This window comes from Chrysoperla carnea, chromosome 1 (assembly GCF_905475395.1).
Source record: "Chrysoperla carnea chromosome 1, inChrCarn1.1, whole genome shotgun sequence".
Classification (NCBI taxonomy): Eukaryota; Metazoa; Arthropoda; class Insecta; order Neuroptera; family Chrysopidae; genus Chrysoperla; species Chrysoperla carnea.
In genome coordinates, this window is record NC_058337.1 from 7581450 (window position 1) to 7592698 (window position 11249).

The 11249-nt window shown below is 29.2% G+C and overlaps 1 long non-coding RNA gene across 1 annotated transcript in view; it reads left to right on the top strand.

The window, feature by feature from the left end:
* LOC123304968 overlaps positions 1–7071 on the top strand; it is a 280223-nt gene extending 273152 nt beyond the window's left edge. The window contains exon 2 of the long non-coding RNA XR_006536826.1: positions 6884–7071. This is a non-coding gene — a long non-coding RNA (uncharacterized LOC123304968). The remainder of the gene's footprint in view (positions 1–6883) is intronic.
* Positions 7072–11249: the final 4178 nt, after the last annotated feature.

The following is an 11249-nucleotide window of genomic DNA, read 5'->3' on the forward strand; positions in this document are numbered from 1 at the left end:
ACCTTGAATTCATGATCAGTGACCTCGAAAACCCTCGGAAGAGATTTTTGAGGTGAAATATTGATTTGTTTTCACTGTTACTATTTGGGGATCGGAAAACTACCCTAACTTTCTCAGTTTTTTTTCCAATGCCAAGGTTAGTGCGGCTGAATGTTCCTAGAGGTCTAAGGAACACGTATACAAAAAATTTTTGAAATCGGAGCTGTTCCACCACTTTTCCACATTTGATGGTATTTTCCGGCTTATTTACTGTAGTATAATAAAAGAATGAAGGAAATCCGAACTCTAATTATTGTAATAGGTATGTTTTTATTTGTGTTCAGTCAGTTTGTTGTTTGGTTTGTTGTTGAGAGTAAAACGCTTAAGGCTTTATTTTTTTTTTAAATTTTTTTATTTTTATTAGTATTTGTTTGGCTGTGGTAATTTATATCAAAATTAAATTTATAAATATTTAGTTGTTAGGTTTTTGTTACCTATATGATTGTATGTTATTATTATTATTAGCTTTTAAAGAGCCATTTTATTTATTTGTTTGAAATTATTAGTTTATTATTAAATAATGCATATTTTATTTTATTTTATTTATATTCATAATTATTATCATTCATTTTAAATAATTATTGACAACTGTTATTTAATAATGAGCCCCGTCTATGTAATTTTATTATACCATGTATATATGAAATATACATAGCATATTAAGTTTAGTCCCAAGTTTGTAACGCTTAAAAATAATGATGCTAGGAAAAACATTTTGTCATAGGTGTTCATAAAATCACCTAATTAGTCCATTTCCGGTTGTCCGTCCGTCCGTCCGTCCGTCTGTGGACACAATAACTCAAAAACGAAAAAGATATCGAGCTGAAACACAGCGTACTCAGGACGTAAAAAGTGAGTCCAAGTTCGTAAATGAGCATCATAGGTCAATTGGGTCTTGGGTCCGTAGGACCCATCTTGTAAACCGTTAGAGATAGAACAAAAGTTTAAATGTAAAAAATGTTCCTTATCAAAAATTAAACAACTTTTGTTTGAAACATTTTTTCGTAAACATCACTGTTTACCCGTGATGGCGCCAATTAGGCGGAAATTTTATAATATGTACTATACTTGATTATCATTTATGTATGTGTCACATGTTTGTATGTGTAATGTGATAAAGAAATCAACACTGACTATGCATGGTATTTCAACAATTAACTCAGTCAATTGTTTGTTTTCACTTGTTTTATTACCTATTTAATTTTAACATAAGTACCTTTTTATTTATAAATTAATGAAAATTATGTCTTTTCATATAATTACTATTTTCTCTAAAAGTTTGATCGTTTCTCAAAGAATTTTAAATAGAATATTTCTTGATGTTATACACTCAGCTTCAGCAATTTGACCCCTTATCAATGACTATAACTATACATATAACAAGTCGCTCATAATCGAATTTAACTAAAATATATAACGAATTATTTCTTATGCTATTTCCAGAAGTGCAAAACATTATTAAACGTCAATATATTGTTACTATTTATTTTGTTGTTACAGGCAAAATCAGTCTTGGTCTCGCTGGACCGAGACCACGACTACTTTAATGAAGATCAAGATCATGCTGCTTATTTCGTAAGGAAAACTTTTAAGAATGCCTTTTTACCTTTTTTCTCTTTTAAACATGAATGAAGTTTTATGAAAGTGATAAAACACTTGTAATTTCTGTCGAAATATTTGTTGTTATTATTTGAGATTATTCTAAGTTTCTTAGTAAAAAAACTTTCAAACATTGAAAAACATTCATAATTAAATCATTGATTACGTCTACCAGAATTATATGACTTTCATATTGTAGATATTAAAAATATCCAGTTTCGGACTGCACCCAAATATTGTCAAAGAAGTAGATGGCAAAGTTAAAGACTTTATTGCTATATTTAAACTTAGTTGCAGGACGATCTCTTAATATGGCCATCATTAACGAGGTTGAAATGTTCATTCGTGCACCTGATCTGTACGTTGATCGTTTCCCAATGCTTGGTAAATTTCAGCACACAAGCAGGACTAAGGACAGTCCACGGCTAGGATATTGATAAACCGGTGTTGAAGTACACGTTGTTCTCGGAACCGAAGTGAGAGTGAACAATGCCAGGCAGCTATGCATCTGGAGGATAGGGAGAGAAAGTTGTTCAAAAATCGATGTGTTTCTTCCTGTATGCTTTAACGGAACTATTCCTGTATTCTTTGCTCTATCCCCAGGGTCGCCATAGGAGGTTCATATTGCTATGAGCTTGGAGAATTCCAAATAGTTGTTCATTATACATACATATTTTAATAACTTCGACTTCCGGAAATCTATTTTTTGAAACTCTAGTTATCGAGAACAAAATTCACACACAATAAATACTTCGTAGGGAAACCATACAGTGTTCAAGTTATAGAAAGTAATTCGTATATTTGTGCGTATAACGAAAGGGATTTTTTTCGTTTTATCGAGGATTTGGACTTAAAGAGGTTCGTGTTATCAAGATCTACTGTAGTTTAAAGACATAGCTATATTTTTGCAATTGTTCAATTGATGTGAGGGGTAACTTCGATTACACTTCGTTTAATAATGTTTTTTATATCCCTTACCGTTTAGGACTTATATAACTTTATTGATTATTTCCTTTTTGATCGGTATCTTTTCTAATAATTGCTTAAATAATAAAATGCTAATAACCTACCTTTTAAATCTACAAATTTCCAACAACTTTTACTGAATTTTTTTCTAATATTAATATTTTTGAAGTTACTGCCCGTTCAGTGTTGCACTACAACTACAAATAATTGAGAATTTTTTCTTGCACCACAAGTTTAGTGTCACGTTAAGAATTGTGACGACATTGTAATTGCGTTTCTATCGAATGTATGTACATTCGATAGATACGACTTTGCTTTGTAGACAAACATTACCTTAGCAACGCCGGTTGTTTGTACTCCAGATAATTGCGGAATAAATTCTCAAATATAGTTCTTTTGGTTTTATTTCGTATTTTATTTTAGCATTTTCAGATGTAAGAGCAACCTCTTACAATTTGGTGCATCGTCCGGGAAATAATTTTGTGCAGCGATGAGTTCGTCGTGTCCAAGATTACGATAGTTCGAAAATATTGGACCTGAACTTGTGACAATACGATGTCGAAAAGTATATTTCGAGTTATTATGAGAAAGTGATTTTTGTCGCGAAATTGTTGAATCAGTTACTAATTTAGTATCTAATTTGAATTTTCTGTTTTTGGTGGATTTTTTAGTTAACAGAGGACACTCACCATTAGCAAGATGATTTTCATTGTTTGAACTTTTCGATCTGTCAACTTTATTTGGGGAGGGGAGGTAATGTGACGACATTGTAATTGCGTTTCTATCGAATGTATGTACATTCGATAGATACGACTTCGCTTTGTAGACAAACATTACCTTAGCAACGCTGGTTGTTTGTACTCCAGATAATTGCGGAATAAATTCTCAAATATAGTTCTTTTGGTTTTATTTCGTATTTTATTTTAGCATTTTCAGATGTAAGAGCAACCTCTTACAGAATTTAAACATGCACTCCAGTTACTGTAGATAGTTAAATTTCTTATATTTTGGTTCAAATTTTTGTTTTCATAAAGAAAATTTCAACAGTAAATCGCTGTTTTTGCAGGTAAGAAAGCAAATTATTTATTGCTTATTATGTCACTGTCAAGAATATTTTTTTATATATTTATTGAATTTTCATCATTACGCTATGTATACCTCTTTTTTATTAATCTTGCACTCGGTGGTTGCAACATTGAACGCGTTATAACTTTATAAATATTAATTTTAGAAAAGAAAGTTTAAAGTAAAAGTTTTAAGAAATTTGTAGATTTAAAAGTTAAGCTATTAGTACCTCATTGTTTAAACTGATATTGGAAGAAGTATCGGTCAAACAATCGGTAAATAATTAGTAAATCGTCAGAATCATATAAGTCACAACCGATTAGTGGTACAAAAAAAAATTATTTTTCAAAAGAGATAGAAAATTTAATTATTTACATTAAAGGTTAGTACCATTCTTGGTCTAAAGTGTACGGTTACAGAGATGTAGACCAAAACGATTTTTGATGCTTTGATTCTTAAATATATTGATGCCACGCACAAAATTTTACTATAGGTGTTCATAGAATCACCTACTTAGTCCATTTCCGGTTGTCCGTCCGTCTGTGTACACGATAACTCAAAACCGAAAAAAGATATCGAGCTGAAATTTTTACAGCGTACTCAGAACGTAAAAAGTGAGGTCAAGTTCGTAAATGAGCATCATAGGTCAATTGGGTCTTGGGTCCGTAGGACCCATCTTGTAAACCGTTAGAGATAGAACAAAAGTTTAAATGTAAAAAATATTTCTTATCAAAAATTAAACAACTTTTGTTTGAAACATTTTTTCGTAAACATCACTGTTTACCCGTGAGGGCGCCAATTAGGCGAAAATTTTATAGTATGTACCATACTTTAATATCAGGTATGTATGTGTGACATGTATGTATGTGTTATGTGATAAAGAAATCAACACTGACTATGCATGGTATTTCAACAATTAATTCAGTCAATTGTTTGTTTTCACTTGTTTATCTGTATTCTGTATAAAAAATGATTCCTGTAATTTAGTGCATTATGGACAAGAGTAACGACCTTCTATATTACCTACCTGTAGTATTAATTAGAACCACGTTTTTTTTTTTCTATTATCTCTGAAAAGTGTTGATTGAAATATTCGGTTGATATATTGATAAATAAAACAAAACATTTTTTTTTAAATATTATTTTTATTTTTAAATATTTTCATACTTCAATTATGGTATTTTTTCCAATGCTTTTGTATTATTCTTTTTTTTTTTTTACTTTTGATTTTTAAATATGCTTTTTGCAATAGTTCATAATTAATTAATATTATACAATATTTTCACAGTAGTTTTTCCTCTTAAATTTTAAATATATTAAAACAACACTATAATATATAATTAAGTATAATATGTATTTATAATATAATAATATTTATATTTATGATAAGTTATTTATTGACTGTTCAAGTTCATTTTTGAAAACATTCACACAAAACACATTTTTCTTTTTTTTTGTATATTTATATATTTTATATTTTTTTAATATTATTTATAATAATAATAATAATATTTACAGAAATTAAAAAAAACAAAATACATAATAATTTTCTTAATAAAAAATATCACTAAGAAATTGAGTCATTTATTTTTTATACAATACAAAAATTGCAATTGCGCATGCATTTGACACGATTTTTGTTAAAATGAATTTTTTCATATTTATTTAAAAAAAATTTTATGGAATATTTCACAAGTTTAGTGATTTGTACAATATTTACAATAGTTATTTATTTTCAAATGTGATTTTGTATAAAAAAATTAAATTAACTAATTTATAAAATTTAAAAAAGAATGTTTTTTGTTTGTTTTGGATTTTAGTACTTCAGTAAATTTATGCCAAAATATTTGGTGATTACTGGTCTTTAAAACGATGATCATATCTCTTGTTTTGCAATAGCAAAAACTAAAAGCAATTACCTTTAAAACTCAAATTTACTGTCCAATTTGAATGAATAACTCATTAGCTAAATACTGGCGAGAATTTGATAAATTTATTGTTTTGTAGAGTAGCGATTTTCATTAAATTATAGTAGGCAAAAGTATGAAATACGTCGAATGTTAGAAAAAAGTCAAAGCTAAAGCAGCTATTAAATGTTTTCCCCGCCCGCTTCGCCCAGCATCTCGTTCGCCTCCCGTTTAGTCTACCTGCTAAACGCAAACTTTATTCTTTTCTTATCAATACAGTGTATAAGGAATTAGACCTTTAAATATAGACCATTATAATAAACATTGTTTCATTAGCTTCAGAATTTCGATTTATAAAGCAACATTTCTGACATACTCCTGATGAGAAGAAGAATTAGAATTCTCTTTGTAAATATTATAAACCAAATGAAGATAATAAAACCTTAGTAACATTGACATTATAGCATGCATTGATCTATATTTGTTTATAGAATTATTTACATGGAATTTCCAAAGACAAACTATCATTTCCTGTTTCATCACATTAGGGGGTGGGGGATAGGAGGGTGAAAAATACATTGCGACCAATTCCCATACCTACCGAAAGTATAAAAAAATTTCATTAAAATCGGTCGAGCCATTCCTGAGGAGATAAAACACTAACACCGTGACACGAGATTTTTATGTATGTGATTCTAAAAATAAATGTCTGCCCAGAACATTTAAAAAGTAAGTAAATTTAATATACTATTCTTTCATATGAATTAATGTATTTCCACATGGAAGCATATGTAACCTAAAAACATATTGCAAATAAAGTTTGAAAGTTGCTACGACCAGTTTAAAGGGTTAGCAAAAGAAAGCAAAAAATAATGGAAATATGTTTTGTCAATCTTCGAATTCTCGCCAAAAATGAATTTTAATTTTAAACAACCAATTCGTATACCGAAAGAACAAAAAAGAAATTAACTAATTAAGATATATTTAAAAATTTTGCTAAAATGATACAATTCAGTCTTGAAAATCGTATTAGACTCGAATTAAAAAAACAAAATGCATTTTAAATCAAAAGGTAGGTACAATGAAAATTACAAAAGCAAGCCTAAAAATAATTTTGTTCGAATTATTTAATAATTAGCGCTAGTAGTACCTGATAATGATTGCAATTACTTTTTTATTTGTTCAAATATAATATTTAATAAATAAATAATTTTATATTAAGGGTAGGTATATACAAAAGAAACACTCACTGGATGCTTCTACATTCACATTCATTACACTGGTCAACACAAATTTTGTCACAGAAGCATGACTTTACTTTTTGAAAAGTTTTTGACGTGCTGAATATGAATCTAATTGCAAAATTGCTTCAGCACGTCACGTTATCGAGAAATTCGTCCCTTAACAGTTTTTCTTCTTAATTCGAGGTCATATTTCACCAGTGAATATTTTTTCCTCACGAAAACATTTACGTAATCAGAAAATACCATTAATTCCCCCTCAAAAACCATTTTCCAAAATCTTTTTCCAAGAAATAGAATGGGTAATATATAAATATATAAGTATAGAATTAATTATTAATTATATATAAATATTTATATAATTAGTAATACAATGTATAGGTATTTTAACTATAATAAATGTCATCTGATTTCTCGAAGAGCAAAAAGGATATCAGAATGATTCAAAAAGTATTTTAAAGGAAGAAGGAAGGAAAAGGAAATCTTCCAATTTTTCATATGAAAAAATAATTACATAGTGGCGTTACGGAATTTCAAATATAATCAAAAAACGAATTTTTCCCTATTTTAGCTAAAAATATTTCGAAAACCTTATGTATTAGAGAAATTCTGAATTCGAATTTAGCACCCTCAAAAACTATAAGAAATGTCTGTCGCATCAATGTGACAAAAAAAAAAAAAATCAAATTTTGTTGACCAGTGTTATTAATCGGTTCTGTAATCATTTTAATTGAACTGATTTTTATTATATGTAAATATGTACTTATTTAGTGAAAATATTACAACATCCAAATAAACTGCATGATCATCCGATTCGATTCATATTGTAAATTTTAATTTAATTTAAAATCATAAACTGCGACGTAAAGTTGCTTTATTGCTTATTACGACTTCTTACGGGGTTGTACAAGCAAAAAAATTGTGCTTTTTTCAGTTTTTGCAGTTAAAACATGAATTGCTTATCATTTTTATACCATGTATATATGAAATATACATAGTATATTAAGTTTAGTCCCAAGTTTGTAACGCTTAAAAATAATGATGCTAGGAAAAAAATTTTGTCATAAGTGTTCACTAAATCACCTAATTAGTCCATTTCCGGTTGTCCGTCCGTCCATCCGTCCGTCTGTGGACACGATAACTCAAAAACGAAAAAAGATATCAATCTTTACAGCGTACTCAGGACGTAAAAAGTGAGGCCAAGTTCGTCAACGAGCATCATAGGTCAATTGGGTTTTGGGTTCGTAGGACCCATCTTGTAAACCGTTAGAGATAGAACAAAAGTTTAAATATAAAAAATGTTCCTTGTCAAAAACTTAACAACTTTTGTTTGAAACATTTTTTCGTAAACATCACTGTTTACCCGTGAGGGCGCCAGTTAGGCGGAAATTTTATAATATGTACTATACTTGATTATCAGTTATGTATGTGTCACATGTTTGTATGTGTAATGTGATAAAGAAATCAACACTGACTATGCATGGTATTTCAACAATTAACTCAGTCAATTGTTTGTTTTCACTTGTTAAAGTATAATAAATTTGAAAAAATTGAAGAGAACCCACAGTTCTATATGTCTAATAGTTTTTGAGATATGATGTTTGAAAAATCTACATGGTTTACAGAAATGTTAAAACTTTGAGTTTTGATTATGTTGGACCGTCAGAAATAGAACAAAAGTGTAAGGGCATTAAATGTTCTTTATAAAAAAAATAAACAACTTTTGTTGCAAATAATTTTTCGTAAGCATCATTATTTTCTCGCCAGGAAGATAATTAGGGAAAAATTTGGCGTCCTTCTTTTCCAAAAATTTAAACATAGAGAAATTAAACATTTTTGGAAAAAAATCAAAACAAGAATTAAAATGTGAAAACTGAAAAAAATCCGAAAATTTTACTGTTTTTCACGTATTACGCAGGTAGCACAACTTTTTATACTTGCAAAACGTAGTTTTACACTCCTCTAAGGGATTCAAACACAAAAAAAGGTTTATTTACTTCGCGTTTTTCGATTTAAATGTAGAATATGACTGGCGTATTGAATAAATATCGGATTAAATGACCAAAAAGCAAATATGTTAAAACAAAATAATGTCAACATATTCATTTTTGACCTAATTTTAATTTTCTCGAAATTTCAAACAAGTATTTTTTTGCGAAAAATGATTATGACTGAATAAAATATATAGGGTGTCCCTAAAAGGTCTTAAAAACGCTCTACCGCATAGCTCAAAATAAGGCTATTTAGCTAAACATGCACGAATAAAAGTTGTTCCGTTTTGGCGCTATACGTTCTTGAAGTTGCAATTTTGAAATCGTTTTTCTTCCATAACTTTGGAACAGATAGCGCGATTTTGATAAAATTTGGTGTGATGACTCTGATTTGTATACAAAACAACTGATAACATATACCTTATAAGTAATATCAATTCACGGGCGTAAAATGTGGTCTACTTGCCAAAACCCCCCAAATGTGTACACCTATGGAGGTAACGAATTTTAAGAACGGAATTTATAGATAAACTCTTCAAACGATTATTCTCATGGTTTACTCAAAATTTGCATATTTTAAATCTTTTTAATCTTTGATAGCAGCAAGATTGAGGCAAACAACAGCAATTATTCATATCGGCACTTTCTTTACTAAAGCATGTTCAGCTAAATCGACTTATTTTGATCTAAGCTATATGTTATAGAGTGTTGTAATGATCTTTTACTGACACTCTGTATTACCACTGAATAAAATAAGTATGCCACATTTAAAATGAATGAATTGGATGTAATTTGCAGAGTGTTGTACTTATTTGACTCAGTTATGGTTTCATTTGATATGATTTCAACCACGGATGTGGAAAACCATACTTTAAAATTTTATGGTAAATTTCCAATCGTTGAAACATTATGTACTGAAAGTATTAGTACCATATAACACATGTTCACAGTTACATTTAGTAAATCCCATTAGATCCAAGTAATATATAAACACGTACCTACACGATAAGAAATGCATGGCGTTTACTACAATGCTGGTATGGTATACAGATATACACGGTGTTCTGTTATTGACTGCAGATCGTCGGCCTACAGAATAAGCTCATAAAGACGAAGGAAAAAATAATTTACCAATTTTGGATTTGAGCCCCAGTTTGGGCGCTACAGGTATGGAAAAAATTGATAAATTTGTTTATTCACTGACTATGATTCGATAACCAGCAGCCAATGATAATCAGTAGATATTAGTATATTTCATTCAAGAATATTAAACTAAAGAAGGGATATGAACTGATTTCAATTGGATTATATCATTTTGAAAAAACATTTTAAAAAAGTATTTGATTGGTTTGGTCAAATCCTACTTTTTTTATTTTTATTATTTTTTTCCAAGAAAACATTAGATTCTCAGTAAAAAAACAAATTACGTCATAAAAGGCGTTGTTTTAATTTATTGGTAAATGAATTTTTCCTTCGTCTTTATGAGCTTATTCTGTAGGCCGACGATCTGCAGTCAATAACAGAACAACCTGTATAAAGTATCTATGTTAGCATAATGTAATGTTACAGAATTGAATAGGGCTATCCACCAGAAATATTATAGGTATCGTAAATCAGAATGGGACTCACACCTTTACTGTATTGACTCGCCCGCCTTAACTATTACTAATTGCCTCAATACAGTACATAGTAGTGATATCTACAAATATCCATTTCTTACCGTGTTCAGTACCCGGTATCATTTAATTGGGTAGGCATCTTCCTGTACAGAAATCCATGCTCAGATGATCAGAAAACATAAATAAATTTGTTCGTTTAATTTAAAATTGGCACAATTATTATTTTTTTTTGTATTAATCTTATTGTTAATAGGAAACTTGAACCATTGACGACAATATTTGATTTATTATGATTTTTTTAATAAAAAAGATAATGAATGTTTTTTTTTTGAGCATTTGGCACACAATTTAGATCCTGAAGGTTATAAAGAAGGAGAACGATCGCTACGTGTTAAAGCATTAGCGCGTCTGTCTCTGAAAATTTGTAGAATTTATAGTTCATTTTTCAGCCACCAGCCGCGCTGTCATCAGGAAGTAGTATCTGCGAAGTTAGCTGTTTATGAGTACAAGTAGATGAAGTTATTTGCATAATGTACAAATTGATATATCATTTCAAATTAGCGCACAACAGCCCGCTTTTATTGATACTACTTAACGGTCGCAACGTCTCACTTATTTTATCCATATTTCGGGGACAATATTTTCTATAGCGATCGTTCTCCTTCTTATAACCTTCATGATTTAGATATTAATTTGCTGATTAATGTTTCCATATTATTTTTTGATTTTGTTGTACCTATTTGTTGTTTGTTATCATATAATTATTAATTGATTTTGTGATTTTGTTATTAATACAATAAGTTTATTATTGAGTTATTACTA